This window comes from Myotis lucifugus, unplaced genomic scaffold (genome assembly GCF_000147115.1).
Source record: "Myotis lucifugus unplaced genomic scaffold, Myoluc2.0 scaffold_6, whole genome shotgun sequence".
Taxonomy (NCBI): domain Eukaryota; kingdom Metazoa; phylum Chordata; class Mammalia; order Chiroptera; family Vespertilionidae; genus Myotis; species Myotis lucifugus.
This window is the reverse complement of record NW_005871054.1, coordinates 19568426-19588303: the sequence shown is the minus strand read 5'-3', so window position 1 is coordinate 19588303 and position 19878 is coordinate 19568426.

The window sequence follows — 19878 nt, the reverse complement described above, 5'->3', positions numbered from 1 at the left end:
CTGGGATAGACAATTAGGTGGTACTGGATCCCTCCAGGATTAGAAATATATACAATTAAAGACAAATGCTCTTCTTATGTGCTGAGCCGAATGAAAACAGTTACATTTCCTATCACCACCCAGTCCACCCACTGTCATCTCTCACCTGCACAATTGTAATAACATCCCACCCAGTGTCTCTGCTTTAACCCTTACCCTTAGTCGACTGTCTACACAGCAACTGGAGTGGTCCTTTTAAAACCAAAGTCAGATCAGAACACTAATTTGCTCAAAATGCTCCACAGGCTCTCTATCTACTCAACATAAAAACCCAAAGTCCTTACAGTGAATCACAAGGCCCTACGTTATCTGGCTTCATTAGCCCTTTGACCTTCTTTATAACATCCTCCCCTTGCACTCTCTCCACTCCAGACAGCTGGCCCCTTCCTGACCACTCCTGACCGAAAGGCTTTGTACTTTCCCCCAGATATGGCATAGCTTGGACCCTGATTGCATTCTTGACTTAGTTCAACTATCACTTCATTTTAGAGATTCCTGAATACTCCAAGATAGCCCCTTCAAACAACATCTATTTCCTAAACTGCATGCTTTATTTTTCTTCATAGCACTTGTCAGCACCCAACATGTTATAAATGAATGTGCTTATTTGGTTGTCCATGTTTCTCCTCTAGAATGTGAGCTCCCCCTACTGGGAGAGTATGGGCTGCATTCCCACAATCTAGTGCAGTGCAAAAATATTCGTTATGGGCTTCATACGGCCCGGGGCCGTGAGTTTGACATGCTTGTATTAGTTCATAAAAACAGTCACTTATGGTTTTACAATTTAAAGCTTTGATCAGCCTTAAATTTATTTTTGTATAAGCAGATAAAGAGTTCGTGCTATTTATTTTTTGTTCCAAAGGGCTATCCTATTGCCCAAGCATCATCTCCTTAATAACCCGCTATTTGCTAATCTATCTTTGTTGTTCATTTATGTACACATTCCTTCTTTCATTCAACAAATACCAGTTGAATGCCTACTGAAGGAAGGCCCACTGGATTTAAGCTGGAGCTCCAAGAATGAGATTGAGCCAGCCTCGCAAAGAGCCAGGGGACAAGCGCACCATATGGAGGAAGCGGTGTGTACAGGGCTCCCAGGGAAAAAGAGAAAATGGGCCAGTGTGTCCGAGAGATGTGAGCATGGAGAGATGTGCTGTGAGATGAGGTTAGTGTGACTAGTAGGTCCAGATATTCAGGGAAAGACCATGGATTTGACTCCAATTGCATTGAAAACCATTGAGAGCTTTTAAGCCCAAGGTTTATATGACTCTGTTATGGTTTTAGGTAACAACTGGATGTTTTGAGGAGAAAGGCTAGAAGGAGGATAATGAAAGAAGTATGAGGACTACAATAAAGCAAATTAGGAAATCATTGAAGTAAATTTGGGGAAACGAAACTTCCATATACCTTGAGGTCTAGTTCGGATCTCTATTCTGTTCCATTGATCTGATTTTTATTCCCACACCATAACACATTAAAAACATTTCTACAGCTTTATAATACATTTTATAATAAAAATTATATAATATTATGTTATATTATATTATATATATAACATAAATATAAAGTATAGCTTCATAATACATTTGTGGTAAAGCAAATTATCTCATCCATCCCAACTCAGAATTCCCTAAATATTCCTGCATGTTTATTCTTCCATTTGACCTTTGAAATCATATTGTCAAATTCACAAATAATCCTGATGAGATTTTCATTAGGATTGCATGAACTTTACAAATTACTTTAAGGAGAATTAACATGTTTGTAATATGAAGTCTTCCTATCATCCAATAGCAAGGCACATCTCTACATTTATTCCTATCTTCTTGTCTGACCCTCAGTAGCTATTTTTATAATAATTTTGTTAGTCCTGTACATAATTTCTTGATTCTTTTTGTTATCATTGCTGTTCTCATTGGGATTTTTCCTTTATATTTCCTAATTTAGCTTTTGTCATATGTACTCATATTTATAGTGGATAGGGAAAGGATATGGGGGAGAGTTGAGGTGGTCGCATATTTTTCCCGATTCCTCAGTCTCACACCTGGATTAAAATTTTTGAAATTAAAAATCCAGAATTTGCAGCCTTTGCTATCTGGTTCTACCATCACATCCTCCCATGAAGCACAGAAAGCCTCCTGTCTCCTGACCCATCTGGGGAAGTGCTATAGGAATAAAAAGAAGTGTATGTATGTGTGTGTGTGGGGTGGGGGGTGGGGGAGATAAATCAATGTGCTTCTAAATATCACCCCATTATATTATATAAAAAGTATACATATTTATATGAAAACAGAATGTTGAATGCCATTTTTAATGCTGTCTCATATTCTGCTACTCCCCCAAGATGGAGGTCCACACACTCAAGGAGATGTGCTAGACATTTTCTCAGCACTTTACACACACACACACACACACACACACACACACACACACACACGAAACATACACAACCTAAAATGCAAAATGGAATCCTCCAAGCCGCAGGGGTCCTCAAACTTTTTAAATAGGGGGCCAGTTCACTGTCCCTCAGACCGTTGGAGGGCCGGACTATAGTTTAAAAAAAAACTATGAACAAATTCCTATGCACACTGTACCTATCTTATTTTGAAGTAAAAAAACAAAATGGGAACAAATACAATATTTGTATTTGCATGTGGCCCGCAGGCCATAGTTTGAGGACCCCTGCTCCAAGGGATACAAATACAAATTGTTTTATTTTATTCTCATTACTCTTGTATATTTTCCAAATATTTACCAATGAACCAAATTTACTTTTATGATTAGGGGTTTGGGGAAGTTAGCTACCTAAAAGAATTTCAAATAAATCAAAATAAAGAGGAGGAAGGTTCAATGCCTAGATATTCTCAAAGTATGTGGTTTCAAAGTAATACATGCATCTAAAAACTGAAATCTGACCATAAGATCCTCCGTAATTCCAAAACGATTGGAGGACAGAAGTGAGGGGAGACAGAGAAGTGGATGAAAGGGAAAGAAACCGAAAAGCATAATGAACTCAGCGTGACCCCACGGGGAACTCTGTGATAACTGGGGAAAGCCAAGCCTGTCAAGTTACTTGTTCTTCAGTTAAGAAATGGAAAACACGCCCTCAACAGGTAGGAGAAGGAAACGCGCCGAATGAATTGATCTCAGGCTCAAATGCCCAGAGTGCAGAAGCAATCCATCAATGTCACAGCAAAGCCACTTCAGGTAAGTGTTACAAGATCACAGACAGTGGTAGGACTATATCAGGCAGCCTGAACTTCAAAGAGGAGAACAAAACACTGTATAGAAGCAACAGACAGAGGAGTTTGATAGCCACTACAGGAAAAGTCTAGTTTGAATTAATAAATTGGCCTTAATCTTTGAAAAGTGCTAGCATTTCAGCTTTGAAACCCCTGAAAAAAAATAACAACTCCAACTCTCTTTCTACCCATTAAATTAGCTCTAATTGGCAGATGCATGTGATATTCTTTGAGCAACAGTTCCATTGTGCTCTGGTGGGAATGTAACAGACAATGATGGAAAGGCTGGAACCACAGGCCAGTCTCATCCCCAGAAATATTAATGCAGCAACGAGCATTTCTTCAATGGCTGTTGTTTCCCAGGCATTGTGCCAGGGATGCAATAATGACTAATGCACGTCCTGCCTTCCAGGAGGCCACATCCCAGAGGGGAGATAGCTGGCAGGCCTATTACAACTATGATAGCGCCCAGAGACCATCATAAAAATGACACATAACCTTTCAAGGCCATAGGGACAAGACCTTGAAGAATTTGCCATTTGAAGAGGTTGCCCTGACAGACAAAGCACTGTCTTTCCCTGGGTGTAGCTAAGCAGGAGCCAAATGGCTTTGTTTCTGGGATTCTTTAGATCCCTCTGGAAGCAAGTCTAGGTTGAGTGTCCTCTGAAATCCCTTGTGTTCTCTACACGCCATACTTCGGTAAGATCAGGAAGGACTGACAGTTAGAAGAGGCTTACGGGAGGAGTGAGACTTCCAGGTGTTGGCACTGTCTCTCAGTATAGGTTTTCATTTGTTCTCTCCACCTACCTGAATGTACCATGTATTTCTGCAATGCGTTCACCAGTGGGGTAGGTGATTTTACCAACAGGCCAAGAATAATAGAGCAAGATGCCACCAGAGCACATGTGTCCCCTCTCTGAAGTAACACATAGAAATGAAACGTGATTTACATAGCACATTCATTCCCCCTTTCTTTTCAAAATTGCTCTCTATGCAAGAGCTATTTCATCCAAAAAGAAACAAAAACATCAGTAAGAAAAATACAGTCTTAAGTATATTTATTAATAATAAAAATATAAAAGAACAATTATAAAGGAATATAGAACCAATACATTAATCATTCCATCAACATACACAATACCAAACAACCAGACTGCTGTTTTCATCAAATTACCTGAAATTGCAGGTTATTTGTATAGCATACTACCTCAACCTAAATTGGTACACTGCATTATATCTGAAAAGACTCAAAGTAGATGGAACTTTAGGGCCTTTGGAATATTTAAAAATAATCTAATAGCTGAAATAATTCTTTCCATATTCACAAATGCAACACCTAAAATAGAATCTGTAATACAGCACACCACTTGCATATTTTAAAATTTTCTCTATGCTGTTCACATCCCCAAAGAATTCAGGCCCAATTGTTACCATTCAACAGGCGAGTGTGGCACTTTTGAAGTGAGATTATACTATTATATTCCCAGCAATTTGGTGAGGATATGTCTTCACTTAAGAATAATACATATTACATAACTCACTTATGAGAAACTAAAGCATTGCTCTAGGTTATCATTTGTATCAAGGTTCCCTTTCTGCCCATTGAAAGGGCAAGATACAAAACTCAATAGCGCCCCATTGTGGAACTGTGGAACAACTGACAGCTAATAAGGGTCGCATTATTTTTCTTTCTGCTTTGTTTTTGTTTTAAGGTTTTCTCTTTAAAAGAGAAACTTTCTCTAGTTTAGCTATAACAAAATTCTTTAGGAATTGACAAAAGCAAAGGATAGATCATTTCCATGAGGGTATTAATATATGCATGTTATAAATTTATATTTCTTAAAAACAAAATACCCTTCATATATCCTAACTCAGATGCTGTGACTATTTCAACAACCAAAGAGAAAGTAAAAGATACTTGTTCAAAATGCTGTCTTATTTTTCCACTTGATGTCTTCAAGGTAAGGATATTTAAATCATAAAAAGAACATTGGCAACATTATAGAATTCTCTTACCCCTAAAGGAAAGAGGCAAAAATGGGCATAAAATATAATGGCACTCTATTTCCAAGCTTCATCTCATAATTAAATCAATTAAATTTTATGAGAGCTATGTATATAATTCACACACTTATCTTTTTCTTTCTATTATGGAATGTATATTGTGCAGGTCTAAAAGCGAGCAGAGCCTGGGGCAAGGGCTTGAAAACTGTGCCTGTTCCTTCAAGCCCCACTGGCAGAAAGCACCACACTGCAATGTGGTCCATCTGCTTGTTGCATGGCTCCAATTAACATCTTTTTCTGCATATTAAAGCTAGGACTTCTTCCTTGTCGATTCCCCTTTCCCCCCATTATCCCAAAATTTGGGGACAGCCTTAGGCTTTCCTCGGTGTTCTGCTTTTTTTTTTTTGCTTTTTTTAGATTAAAAAAAATTAGATTATTAATTCTGTCACAGTTTTTTTAAATATATTTTATTGATTTTTTACAGAGAGGAAGGGAGAGGGATAGAGAGAGTCAGAAACATGGATGAGAGAGAAACATCGATCAGCATTGCCAGCTTGTGTCCCAGAGCAGACCACTCTGCTCCTGCACACTCCCCACTGGGTATGTGCCCGCAACCAAGGTACATGCCCTTGACCGGAATCAAACCTGGGACCTTGAGTCCGCAGGCCGACGCTCTTTCCACTGAGCCAAACCGGTCAGGGCAATTCTGTCACAGTTTTAGTGCTAAAACTGTGAAAACGGTGTTCTGCTTATTAGGTGAATTTTTCTCATGATCTTAAATACTCTCTCATGCAACACTGTTTCTCTGCTTCTCACTCCCCTAGAGGGGAACCAGAGGACTGCACCTCCAAACTTAAACTAAGACAAATGTAAAATGATCTGAAAGAACCAAAACAATACGCAGTGAGATGCGTTTCTAAAGCAATGAACACATCTTCAAAAAACTTGAGTGTCCATTAAAGAAGTACAAGTCACCAGAAACCTAGAGAAAAATATTCCAAAAGTGGTGGTAGTCTCATCACAACAGTAACAAGAACATACATTTTTGCCCAAGTCCTGAAAGCAATGGCCCTGCCTCCTTTAAAAGAATAACGATGGTTAAAGCAGAAGGTGCTAAGACACCTGAAGAATGTGCCACATTTGTAAACACTAAGGAGAAACTGAAAGCACAGGTTGAGAGGATGCTGCGAAGCAAAGAATGACTGATACACTGATGGGCATTTACCAAACGGAAGTGCCATGCCATTAATCAAAAAGATGACAACGGCTCAAAGACGCTGATAAACAACAGGACTATCTGCAACTACAAATAATGAAGTAATCCCAAAACGCCAACAACGAAGGAAATATAAGCAGGGAATTTAAAAAACAAAACAAAAACTATTTGCTGATCTGAAGGATAATTTCAGCATGTTATTATTCGCAAATAAAAAAAGAGCCCATTCCGTTCGACTCAGAAACCATCCGCGCCGACATATACTTGTCACGATTTTACACTTTAACCAAGGCAACATTTCAAGACTGCCAGGAAGAAACAAGAAGAAACACTTAAAGATGGAAGTGATAAGAATGAATTTGGGCCCTTTATCCAGGCTTTAAAAAAAAAAATCTTATAGAAAAAAATCTTATAGAAAAAAATCTAGGAAGTGGGAGAAACAGAGCCGGAATTGTGGATTATGTGCTAATCTTCCTTGAACATGGTCTGCTGCTGACCGGGGCAGTCAGCATTGCCAGCTTGTGTCCCAGAGCAGACCACTCTGCTCCTGATCAGTGCCCAGAAAGTTCAGGTGTGCTTTTCTCAGAAGTTTGGGGGCCAGAGGACGGGAGGACCCTGTGGCGCCCGGAGAGGAATTGAGGGAAGATACCGTGCTTCGGGGCAGTGTGTCCGAGCGGAATTACGTGGGAGATACAATCAGACGTAATGGCAAGCAGACTGCAGTCCTAGACGGACGTGACAGTTTTCGGGTAGAAGGAAACTGAACACTGACAGTCTAGGAGGGCGTGGCAGACAGGGGAGCGCACGGCAGCTACCTGCACTCCCGTTTCAGCCCAGGGCAGCTTCAGTTCTTGGGTTACTCCTTTTCCCAAAGTGCAATTTTAATACATGTTCTTAAAATTCTTGGACCCTTTATGCAATACCTGGTTCTCCATTAGAGCCAGGGGTCACTCTGTCACCAAAATCTCCCTTTTCCCCTGAAAAAGAGAAGCAAGGTCAAAGTCACCAAGCAGAGATGGGACATGTTTCGCGAGTTCAAAAGTGTCCAGAGTGACATGTTATGTTTTCTACGTGGTGGAATGCCCTGGCGTTTCTCGGACTGAATTAGGGGTTGAACTAATTGGCCAAAGAGATGAGACTGAAGAGTAAACAGCGACCTGGATTCTGTAGCTACCGGGAAGCCTGGAGAAAGCCCGTCCTTTTTTCTTACCAACCTATTCTTAGAGATGCTAAACATTCAGCTGGCACGAGAACTAAATAGATCAGTTTCCTTCTTGTTTTTCAGTAAGCTCTCACACAGCCCTCTCTCCTATTTTTATGATTTTATGCATGTGCTTTGATATTTTTCTATTTCTTTTCCCCATTTTCCCCTCAAGAGCCGACTGTTAACCACGAAGCGTAATGATAGGAAACATATATTTGTTCAAGATAGCGTTAGAAGCAGTTTACATTTTTGCTTCGCTTTGCCCAAATGGGAACTTTTCTTCCTTTTAAGGTGTTTCCAACTACAAAATTAGGGAAGGAGGGAGGGCAGGCCACCCACGGAGAATCTGAACTCTGGTTGGCTTGAGTTCACTTTTAAATTTAGAGCCAGAAAGCTTGAAACTAAAACAAACTGCAATGCATTTGGCTACGTGTGGCAGGAAATGAGCTTTCCAATGCTGAAATCATAAAATAATTTATCATCAGAAATCCTCTTTAATGATAAGTAATAGCTTTTTCAACTCATAAATTTTACTTTTTTTTTTTTTTTGTCTCAAGACAGATCTTAATTTGCTAACTAGGCAGGATGGCCATTGTTGAGGTAAAGGGGACGGGACCACTCTCCACATGTCCCACTTGGCCTGACACTGACCTCAGAAGCCTAGTGCTGGGGGTGAGGGACCGTCACGTGCAGAATGGAGGTTACTGACAGATCGAGAAGGGAAGACCACGGGAACCTGAGAGGAGAGTAAAATAGAGAAAGGAGCCTGGGACTGAGCCCTGGGGACACCAACAAACAGGAGAAGCAAAGGAGGAAAGGCCAGCGAAGGGCACGGAGAAGGAGTCGGTGTGGTGGGATGAATCAGAGAGGGTGCTTCGGCACGTAAAGGCTGTGACCTGCCCTTGGATATCACATACTGTGAGCCCGTTTGCCAAGTCCACTACTTTACAATTCCACCTTCATCTGAGAATTCCAAAAGGACATTCTCATACTGTTGCTATTAATGAAAGAGAGAGAGAGAACTCTACAAATTGTTTTTTAAATCCTCAAAAATGTCGCACACAAACCATGGCATTAACTTCAGCATCAGAACAATGTGTCGACTGCTACCTGATCAATTCAGTGAGAGACAGCCCCTCACTTCCTAAAAAGAAGGAATTCTCTCTGGCTTCTTAGATTTGGTATGTAGCAACAGCGCCCTTTGATACCTACATTTAATGATCACGCCTTCAGTGACGACGAGAATTTCATGGTCGAAATTGATGGCGTCTGGGCGAAAGGCACTTTGCACACTGAAATTTAAAAGCAGATTCTACAAACCAGTTATTTACTGAGACCCTTGAGCTATGAGTGGCAGAGTGAAATAGAGTGGTCAGCAATTGTCTAGTGAATTTTTGGTAAGTTAAACCATTCCCAGAAAATAAAATTTCTATTCTTTTTAATGGTAGCTTTGCTTTAAAATTTTTCCAGGACAGTCTGATATTTAATAACCTCAGTTAGTACACATGCTCAGACAAAATATTCACATTATTTATGATTTTTGTAAGCTATTAACAGGAACACCAAAAACATTATATTTCTATCACTGAACATGTATTTAACAAACATTTAACAATGTCTGCCTGTATTCCAGGCTCTGTACCAGGCCCCGAGGACAGAGCAAAGAGCAAAACTTAGCTCCTGGATTCAAGTTCACAGATATTCACAAATAATTCTAGCAAGTGACACATCCCTTGAGTTCCCTTCAAGGTCCTATGGAAAGTGGAGAAGACACATATGTAGAGAAGAATGAGCAGGAGTGTGCTAGATGGAGCCTGGGAGGAAGGACATTCCTGGCTGAAGAGCTGCACCTGCAAAGGCAGGAAGGCGTCACCACACACAGAACAAAAGGAGCAGGTGATCCGCTCCGCCTGTGCCCAGAGTAGGGAGGCGAGGGGGTGGGAAAGAGGCCGGTACGTCAGTACCACAGAACCGGCAGGCCATGCCCCGGAGTTTAGACCTCCTCCTGCCAGGAAGCAGGACGTAATCAGATGTATGCTTACAGATTCCTCTGGAAGCAGCTCAGAAAGTGGACTGGAGGTGATAAGACTGGAAGAAACGAATTAAGAATGTGTACAACCGTCCAGTAAAAAAGTGATGAGCACAGTGGAATATTATTTCACCCTAAAAAGAATTAAAGTACGGGCATATGCTACAACACAGATGATCCTCAAAAACAGGATGCTAAGTGACAGGAGCCAGTCACACAAGCCCACATAGTGTGTGCTCCATTCCTATGAAGAGCCCAGAATTGGCAAATCTATAGAGATAGAAAGTAGATTGGTGGTTGCCAGGGGCTGGGAGGAGGAGGGGTTGGAAGAATAGGTAAGGGGTGCTCTCTGTGGGGGTCATGAAAATGTTCTGGAATTGTTTGTGGTAAAAGATGCACTTATCTGAATTTCCTAAAAGCCACTGAATTGTACACTTTAAAAGGGTGAATTTTACATGTGGATTACGCCTCAATAAAATATTTTTTAAAGAAAAACAACGAGGCTGAAACAAGAGTGGGGACCATCCTCTGATGCTGACCTACAGAACTGGGTGAATGAAGCTACCACAAATCAAGGCATGGAATTCAGAAAGATGACAAGCCTCTGTCTGGATGTTTCTGGACTTCTGGTTTGAGGCACCTGTGAAGCATCAGGATGATGATGAATAACAGCGAGGAGAACTCAGAAGAGTCCAGAGATAAGGAATAGAAAGAATTTAGCATATACAGGGTGTCCCTCCCCCCCAAAATTGTATACACATGTTTTTCCTGATAGCTCAATTGCTGTTTCTTTCTTTTCAGATTTAACCCATGGAATTAATAATTATTCAAAGTGTGTATACATTTTGGGGGACACTCTGTACTTTGTACTTAAATCTATGGAAGTGAATTCAATAAACCAAAAGGGCCCCTGGGTGGAAAGAGGCCCAGGCTAGACCACTAAGGGCAGTCACTTTAAGGAACAGACAGAAGAGGTGCCCTCAGAGGAAGGTGAAAAGAAGCTGTCAGAAGGCAAAGAGGTAAATAAACACCCAACCCACCCGCTGAGTCCAGCCCCGTCACTACCTGTGTCTCAAAATCCTGGGGAGCATCTGTAAGCACAGTTTTGCTAAATTAGGGAACCTGGGGGTCAAGTGCACGCCTCCTGGACTCTGTGAGATGGCCACTGCCCCGGGACTCAGCCCGCTAGCTGGACACTGACCACTAGACTTCCACACTTCCATGAAACGGAGTGTTTCTGCCTTGGCTCCCCTGTCACCTGGGCGGGAACGTCATACTCTTCCCGCTGTGCGGTTTTCATTTTCCTGTTCTGCTAATGAAGTGGTTGTGCTCAGCTGTCATCATAATTAGCATTCATTTAATTCAAGGGCTTTGTCATTAGTCGTTTATGCTAATTAATCTTTTCATACACTAATACATCACAAAACATGGGAGAGAAAACCATTTTTCTTATTAGAAAATTAAATTAAGCCTCGTCAACCTAAAAGCAAGGTGGAAGGAACTCTAGCTCAACAAACCAGGCCAATGAAAAACCCCCTTTGCTGAAAAACGAACTCTCCCATTGTATTAGGTGTTCTCAGTAATCTAGAGATGATTTAAAGTGTAAGGATGATGTGTGTAAGGTCACATGCAAACACTACACCATTTCATGTAAGGAACTTGAGCGTCTGTGGATTTTGGTATCCCTGGGGACCTGGAACCAACCAAGGGAAGACTATATTCGTCCTGCATCCAGGTACAAACCAAATATGTGTCTAGTTTTCTCTTTAGGATAGATTCCCAGATTAAGTCGAAGATTACAAACTTTTTTTAATCTCATAGCACAACTTGCCAAATTGCTTTCCAAAAATGTTTTTAAAATATATTGTTACTGATTTCAGAGAGGAAGGGAGAGGGAGAGAGAGAAAAACATCAATGATGAGAGAGAATCATTGACTGGCTGCCTCCCACACTGGTGATCAAGCCGCAACCCAGGCATGTGCCCTGACTGGGAATCAAACTGTGAGCTCCTGGTTCAGAGATTGACGCTCAACCACTGAGCCACGCCCATGGGGACGCTTTCCAAAAATTTACAACAATTTCTACTGCTTGCTGTAAGTAGTGCATGAAAATGCTGGTCTTCACCCTTACTAATGTTGAATATTTTCTTTAACAAATCTGTGTCAACAAGCTGAATAAAAATGGTGTTTCGGTGTCATTTTAATTTGTATTTCTTGAATGTCAAGATAGGTTAGATGGTTCATCCCACATGTGTATTGCCCATTCGTTGTGTGTGCGTGTGTATGTGTGTACGTGCATTTGTTTATATCATTGGTTTGCTTTTTCCACTTGGTGGCTTTTTGAGGTTTTCTTATTGATTTTAAGTATTTACATTTTACAAATATTAACCATTTGTCATATTTATTAAAAATACCTTTGCCCATTTGGTCATTTGTCTTTTAATTCCTTCACAGAGTATGTGTGGATTTTTTTAAAACCACATTATAGTTTTTTGCTGTTGTAAACCTATCGCTATTTCCTTTTGTTATTTCTCTCATGACTTTTCTTCCATTTTAGTTTTGTCCCTTTCAAACAGAAATACCAGTCCCCATAGGACCTCTTTCCCACAGCAAAACTCTCACCTCTCTAGCCACCTCTATCCAGAGGCGAGTCACTTAGACATGCTTTTCCAAATGGTAATCTGTCGTCGTTTTCTACATTAAGACCCAAACATTATGGCAAACACATTGACCTGTGACCAAGCTGTGTGAGGCATTCTTGGGGTCCCTTCCATAAAGAGACCCAGGCCCCTTGTTTGTGTTTAAAGGGCACTCAGAGCCTCCCATAGGCATGTGGTGGGATGTGGTGTACCTCCAGCGGCACTACCTTGGTTGCTCCCCATCAAGGCCTGGGGCCTGGCTTCCATTTACTTCTCGTTCACACAGATTTCACAAGCCAGCACAGTTGGGTGCCGTAGGCAAACAGTAAAGTTTGCTATATACGTCTCCTCCAGAGCAGCTATAACAAATATTAAGAAAAGGATCTGAATCCTGAATACTCTGATCTTACGCATAACAAGGGCATATAAATATCATTACTAGTAACAATTTGTGCAGCAATTTACAGATTACAGGGTGGTTTATTTTATCAGCTTCACCTCATTTGATAGTCAAAACAGTTAGGCAAATTATTTTCCTCATTTTACAAATGAAGAATCTGAGTGTTCAAGTGACTTTTCCAGACCGAAGAGCCAAAGATGTGAAGATGGATCACCTGACACAAATATGATGATGTTTGTACTAAAATTTATCTATTTCTAATCCAATTTTCTATTCATTACATCATCTCTTTTCCTTTTTTAAAATTTATTTTCTTATATTGAAGTGACTTCAGATTTACAAACGTGCTGTAAGAATAGTATGAAAAATTTCTGAATACTTTTCATCCCGCTTCCCCAAATACTAACATTTTGCATGACTACAATTCAATTCTCAAGATCAGAAAGTTAACATCGATACAACATCATTATCTAATCTTTAGACTTCATTTAAATTTTGCCAGTGTTCCCATTAACATCATTTTTCTGGTCCAAGATAGACTCTAAGAGCACATATTGCATTACTTGTCCTATCTCCTTAGCCTTCTTCAATCTGTAACAGTTCCTCAGTCTTTGCCTTGCATGACCTTGGCACTTTGTAAAAGCATTAGCCTACTACATTTGTAGACTCTTCCTCTCTTTGAGTTTGTCTGATGTGTCCTCATAATTGAAGTCAGTTATGCATTTTTTTAGCAGAGTACCTTAGATGAAAGTTATTGTGTTGTGTTTTCTCTGGGCACCATGTTAAGAGGTACATGATGGCAATTTTTCTACTTACTAATAGTGTATATGGTGATCATTAGGCTAAGTGGTGTCTTCTAGGTTTCTCCACTGTAAAGATATTATTCTCCCTTATTTAATGAGTAAGTATCTCAGGAAAGATACTTTGAGACTGCATAACTAGCCTGTTTCTCATCATCATCTTTTCACTCACTACTGTGTTATTTGCTGAACAGCAGTTTTCTATTTCATCAACCTCTTTTCATTTATGAGTTGGAATTATTTTGTAAAGAAAAGCTGTCCCTCTCCCCCATTTACTTATTCAATTATTTATTTAGACCAGTACAAACCCCCAAATTATTAGTTTATTATATGCTTTAAGTTATTAATATCATTATTTGGTCTGTTGTTCAAATTGTCCCAGATTTGGCTGTCGAGAGCGCCTTTACATTGGCCCCTGCATCCTTTTCACGTTACCATCATTTTTCTCACTTATCAGCTCCAAAACGTTCCAAGCACATATTGTGCTTTCCCATCCCCAGCCCTAGAATCAGGTATTTTCCAAGGATATGTGATTCCATTTATTGAAGAATGATATTTAGAAATCAAGTTTTTGTTGTACATATGCTCATTGATAGTGGGGTTTCATTGCTTCTAGGCATTCTCAGCAAACAGAGCTAAGAGCTATATGCATATACACACACACATCTACATCAATTTCTATACTGGTAAATATAGGGAATGTTACTTGCTTTTTACTAATTCTTTCTTCTTTAATAGATTTCACTTTTTGAATTGCATTGGCTAACATCTTTACTACAATGTGAACAGTAGTAGAGATAGTAGATATCTTTGCTGAGTTTCTGATCTTAATATAAATGTCTCTAGAGTTTTCCCATTGAGTAAGATGATGTATTTTAGGACAAAGGCATATTTATTTTACGTTAAAGTATCTACCAATTCTTATTTTCTTAAATATTTTTACCAGCAAGAACAAAGATGAATTCAGACAGAAGACATGGGAAGAAAGACAGTATGGTAAACATGGACACAGATAAAATATGCCAGTAGGTGTATGAACTATAAAAATGTTCACTCCTGCCCTGGGCAGTTTTCTCAGTGGTTAGAGCATCAGCCAGTGAACCAAAGGGTCTCAGTTTTTATTCTTGGTCAAGGGCACATACCTCAGTTGCAGGCTTAATCCCTGGCCCCTGGGTTGGGGCATGTGCAAGAGGCAACCTATCAATGTGTCTCATATCGATGTTTTTCTCTCCCTCCCCCTCCACTCTCTAAAAAATCAATGAAAAAATGTCCTCAGGTGAGGATTAAAAAAAAAAAGTTCACTCCTGCCTTCATTCACACCCTTGCCATAGTGCAGGGGTCCTCAAACTTTTTAAACAGGGGGCCAGTTCACTGTCCCTCAGACCGTTGGAGGGCCGGACTATAGTTTAAAAAAAAAACTATGAACAAATTCCTATGCACACTGCACATATCTTATTTTGAAGTAAAAAAACAAAACGGGAACAAATACAATATTTGTATTTGCATGTGGCCCATGGGCCGTAGTTTGAGGACCCCTGCCATAGTCTCTTTATGGACAGAGTCTCATTCCCTGTCCCTGGACTTGGGCTCAGTCATAAAACTTGTTTGGCGAATGAAATGGGCTAGAAATGACAGTGTGCCAGTTCTAAGAGTAAGCCATAGAGACTTCACATATTTTCTGTTGTTCTCTTGTGACTTCGCCATGGCCCAGAGAAGCTCGCCCCCTGTGTAGCTGTTACTCTGCATCCTGAGCACCCAAATAAATACATGTGGACAGAGGTTCACCAGCCAACCCACACACCTGCAGCGAGAAGCAGAGCTGCAGAGCACAGCACAGCACAGCACGGCACAGCATGGCACGGCACAGCACTGCACAGCACAACAAAGCTTACAGCAGCAGAGCCCCAGCTGACCAGTGTTCAGTGAACCAATCCTTTAGTTTAGACTCCATTTGCTTATTTGGCATAAAAGAGAGATATAAGGCCTGTAATCTCCAGCCAACTATTTTGAGCCCTTGTTTTGAATAAAGTACTTTTGTATTTTTCTAATCTGCCAACCAGCAGCCTTTTGTTAATGTGAGGATCGACGTTATAACCACCAGTTCCCAATATCCTCCTCGTGGTCTTTGAATCTCTTTTATGCTATTCACAGTGACTTATCTGTATTTATTTTTCTGTCAATTTGGCCTCGAATATTGTGGATGTTGTCCAATATACAGTGGTTCCAGCTCATTTCTTTCAGGGAAGCATTTGGGAATAGTAATCTTCCTAACATTTAAAGAAAATGTTTTATTTATTGATTTGAGAGAGAGACAGGAAGAGGCAGGAGAGAAACACTGGCACGCTTTTCCACCCATCTATGCATGCCTTGGTTGCTCCTTGCATGTGCCCTGACCAGGGATCAACCTGCAACTTTGGCAAATAGGGCTGGTGCCGTAACCAACTGAGCTACCTGGCCAGCCCCTCACATTTTTTTTAATAGACTGAGGAAGAAAATGAATTCTATTGGTTCACTATCTCCTTTGTGCCACTACATTTACCTTTTGCATCATATTTAGTAACTCCTATCTAATCTCTAATCCATTTTTCCCCTCTTATGTATACCTAAGAACTCTTTCTTCTAATTTTTGGAGGCTCTTTTACATTCATGGCAAAATCTCTGTGGGCCACCTACACTCTACTTGTTTGTAAGTTATTAGTGGTCCCAATTTGGCTCCATCCATTTTTTGAAAGATGTGTTTTTCTTCTAATACTTCTTTGCTTCTAACAGACAATAATAAAATAAATTTAACAAAAGTCAATTATGGTAGTAAATTTTCCACTCTCCTGGACACTACTCAAAACATGTGTTTTTAGGAGGAACATTCCACAGTGTCCGGGAAACTGCAATGACACCTGCGCAGCACGTGGGGGAGGAGCCTCAAAACCGCTGTAGAGGAGTTCAAGGCAAATCACATTTCTGTGAAAAACTGATGCAGCGTCAAACACAATAGAGCCTTCAACATTTCGGCGAGCTTGTGTTATAAAAGGTGTAACTCAGTAAAAGTATCAGGAGTGTCTGAAAAGGCTGCCTCAGTACTTGGACTCTTAAATTGCCATCCTGCATTTTAAAAAGTCACATAAAAGAATGGATTTGTGTGAAATGAAGAGGACATTGAATTCCCCGAGTTCTAGCTCTGGGGTCAAAAAAGGAAAGAATGAGGCAGCATTTTAAAGAGCCATCAAGCCCAATATTTATGACAACAATAAGAAACTTTTGATAGAGACTGTTCTAAAAGAGATTTGAGTTTTTGTGCTCAGTACAGTACAAGACTGGGGCCCCGAGTTTACATAATGACACACAGCTAGTTTGGAAAGTACTGATGCTTTCTCGCAACCACGGGTGACGTATAAGCAAAACAGAATCTCAAGTAGCAGTGCAGGAAAAGTGAACATCACAGTTTCTGTTCTCAACTAGAAATGATCCAGAAGTCCAGTTCATGCCATGCAGCAAGCTCAAGGCCACTTACCAGGAAGCCGTGGTCTTGTTTTAAAGAAGTTAGAAGATTTCCCTGAGGCTGCCCACGGGACTGTTTTATAGGTAAAATGCTGCTGCTGCAGCCTTGGGTGTGGAAAGTGGTATCAATTCTCAGCATCATCCTCACTGGTCCACACAAGACTCCAGGGCTATTGGTTTAATGTTTTTTATTCCATTGTACCCCAGTTCTCTTTCCCCATAGGTAGGCATTCTAGTGTACTTGTAATCATTCATTTAGTTAACACTTACTGCATATATGCCTATTATGTGTCCATTTCAAGGACTAGGGATACATCAGTAACCAAAACACATTTTTAAAAAAACCCTGCCTTGCCCTAGCCGGTTTGGCTCAGTGGATAGAGCATTGGCCTGCGGACTGAAAGGTCCTGCGTTCGATTCTGGTCAGGGCACATGCCCGGGTTGTGGGGTCGATCCCCAGTGTGGGGCATGCAGGAGGCAGCCGATCAATGATTCTCTCTCATCATTGATGTTTCTCTCTCTCTCTCTCCTTCTCCCTTCCTTTCTGAAATCAATAAAAATATATTTAAAACAAACAAACAAGCAACCAAAAAACCCTGCCTTCCAGGAGCCTACATTCTAGTAGAGAAAGCATAATTAAAAAATTAAGTAGTAAATATTATTAAAGAGTAAGTACTGTAAGGAAAAAAAAAACAGAGAAGAGGGAGAAGAAATGCTGGGGAGGGGGGTGCGGGTGCCATTTTAAACAGGGTGGCAAAGAGAGGCCCCACTCAGAGGGCGATATTTGAAGACTTGCAGGAGGTGAGCATGGGAGCGCACAGGTATCTGAGAGAAGCCCCAGCACAGCAAGCATGGGCTCTGAAGTACCACAAGGCTGATGAGTATACATCTATACTAATAAAAGGGTAATATGCTATTAGACCAGACATCTTTCCGACAACCTTCTGGACATCCTTCCAGACAAAGCCACAGTGGCAGGGCCAAGGCAGAAGTGGTTAGGGACTATCAGGCTGGCAGGAGAGAGCAGTTAGGGGGATCAGGCCAGCAGGGGAGAGCAGTTAGGGGGATCAGGCCGGCAGGCAGGTGAGTGGTTAGGAGCCAGCGGTCCTGGATTGCTCTCTCTCCTAGATTGGAGAGGGTACAGGCCAGGCTGAGGGAACCCGCCCCCATGCATAAATTTTGCTCACCGGGCCTCTAGTTCATTTATAAGTGTCCTTGGAAAATGTGTACAGTTTTAGGTGCATACATTTTAATTTTTATAATTGTATTTAGACTTATCTGGGTTCTCCAGAGAAACAAAACCAACAGGAGATTAGATAGATGGATGGATGAATAGACAGACAGATAGATTTGTGGGAAGGAATGGCTAACGTGAGGACGGAGGCTGCAGTCAGCAAGTTGGAGACTCCGGAGAACCAGTGGTGTAGTTCCAGTCCAAAAGCAGGAGAAGACCAATGCCCTGGCTTGGAGAGAGGCAGAGGGGACTCTTTCTCACTCAGGCTTTCATGCCATCCAGGCCTTCAGTGGATTGGTGGAGCCCCACCCACACTGGGAGGCCATCTGCCTTACTCTGTCCACAGATTCAAATGCTCACTTCATCTAGAAGCACCCTCACCCACCCACCAGAAATAATGTCTATCCAAATCCCTGGGCACCTGGTGGCCCAGCCAACTTGACGCTCGGGACTAACCATCCCGTATCATATTATATTTCTCATTCTTTTCTCACTCTCCTTCAGAACAATGTTCTCAAGATCAATCCTTATGGTAGGCAGAATTTCAGATGGCATCCATGGTCTTCACCCCTGGGCATGATGATGCTATGTTATAGGTCAACACAACACTGAAGATGCAGTGATAGTTACGAATCAGTTGACATTAATAATCTATCAGCCTAACATAATCACATGAACCCTTTAAAAAGGGTTGTTGAAAAAGAGGAAGTCAGAGAGAATTCAAACCTGAATAAGATTCAACATGCAATGGGTGGCTTAAAGAGGGAAGGAGCCATGTGGCAAGGACTGGGGTTACCTCTAGAAGCTGAAAGCAGACCTTGACAGATAGCCATCAGGGAAACAGGAACCTCAGTCTTCCAAAAGCAAAGAACAGAATTCCGCCGACCCCCTCAATGAGCGTAAGGGGAATTATTTCCCAGAGCTTCTAGATAAGAACCCAGTGCAGCCAACACTGATTTCAGCCCCGTGAGGTCCTGAGCAGAACCGTGAGATAACACATGGGTGGTGTTTCAAGACAGAAAGTTTGTGATTTGTAACACAGAAATAGAAAATGAATACAGTAGTCTTGATGTGCATTTTATTTTTTTTTAAAAAGCACTTATCTAGTACTTGCTTCGTTAGCATTAATTACATTCATAATGCTATGCCACCATAGCGATCCATTCCTAAAAGTTTTCATCACTGCAAACATTGCTTTTTAATTTGCATTTCTCTTTGTGCATCTCTTCATATGCTTTTCAATACATGTACATTTGACTCTACCGTATCCTATATAATAAAAGCTTAATATGCTAAGTATCCAGTCATCTAGTTGTTCGCTCAACCAATAGAAGCGTAATATACTAATGATATGCTAAGGCTGCTTAACCACTTGCTATGACATGCATTGACCACCAGGGGGCAGACAGTCAACTGGTCAACCAGTTGCTATGACAGGCACTGGCCACCAGGGGGGAGACACTCCGACCAGTAGGTTAGCTTGCTGCTGGGGTCAGGCTTATCGGAACTGAACAAGACAGGCCAGACATGCCCTGGAGCCCTCCTGTGGCCCCTCCCTGGCTGGCCAACCTCATACG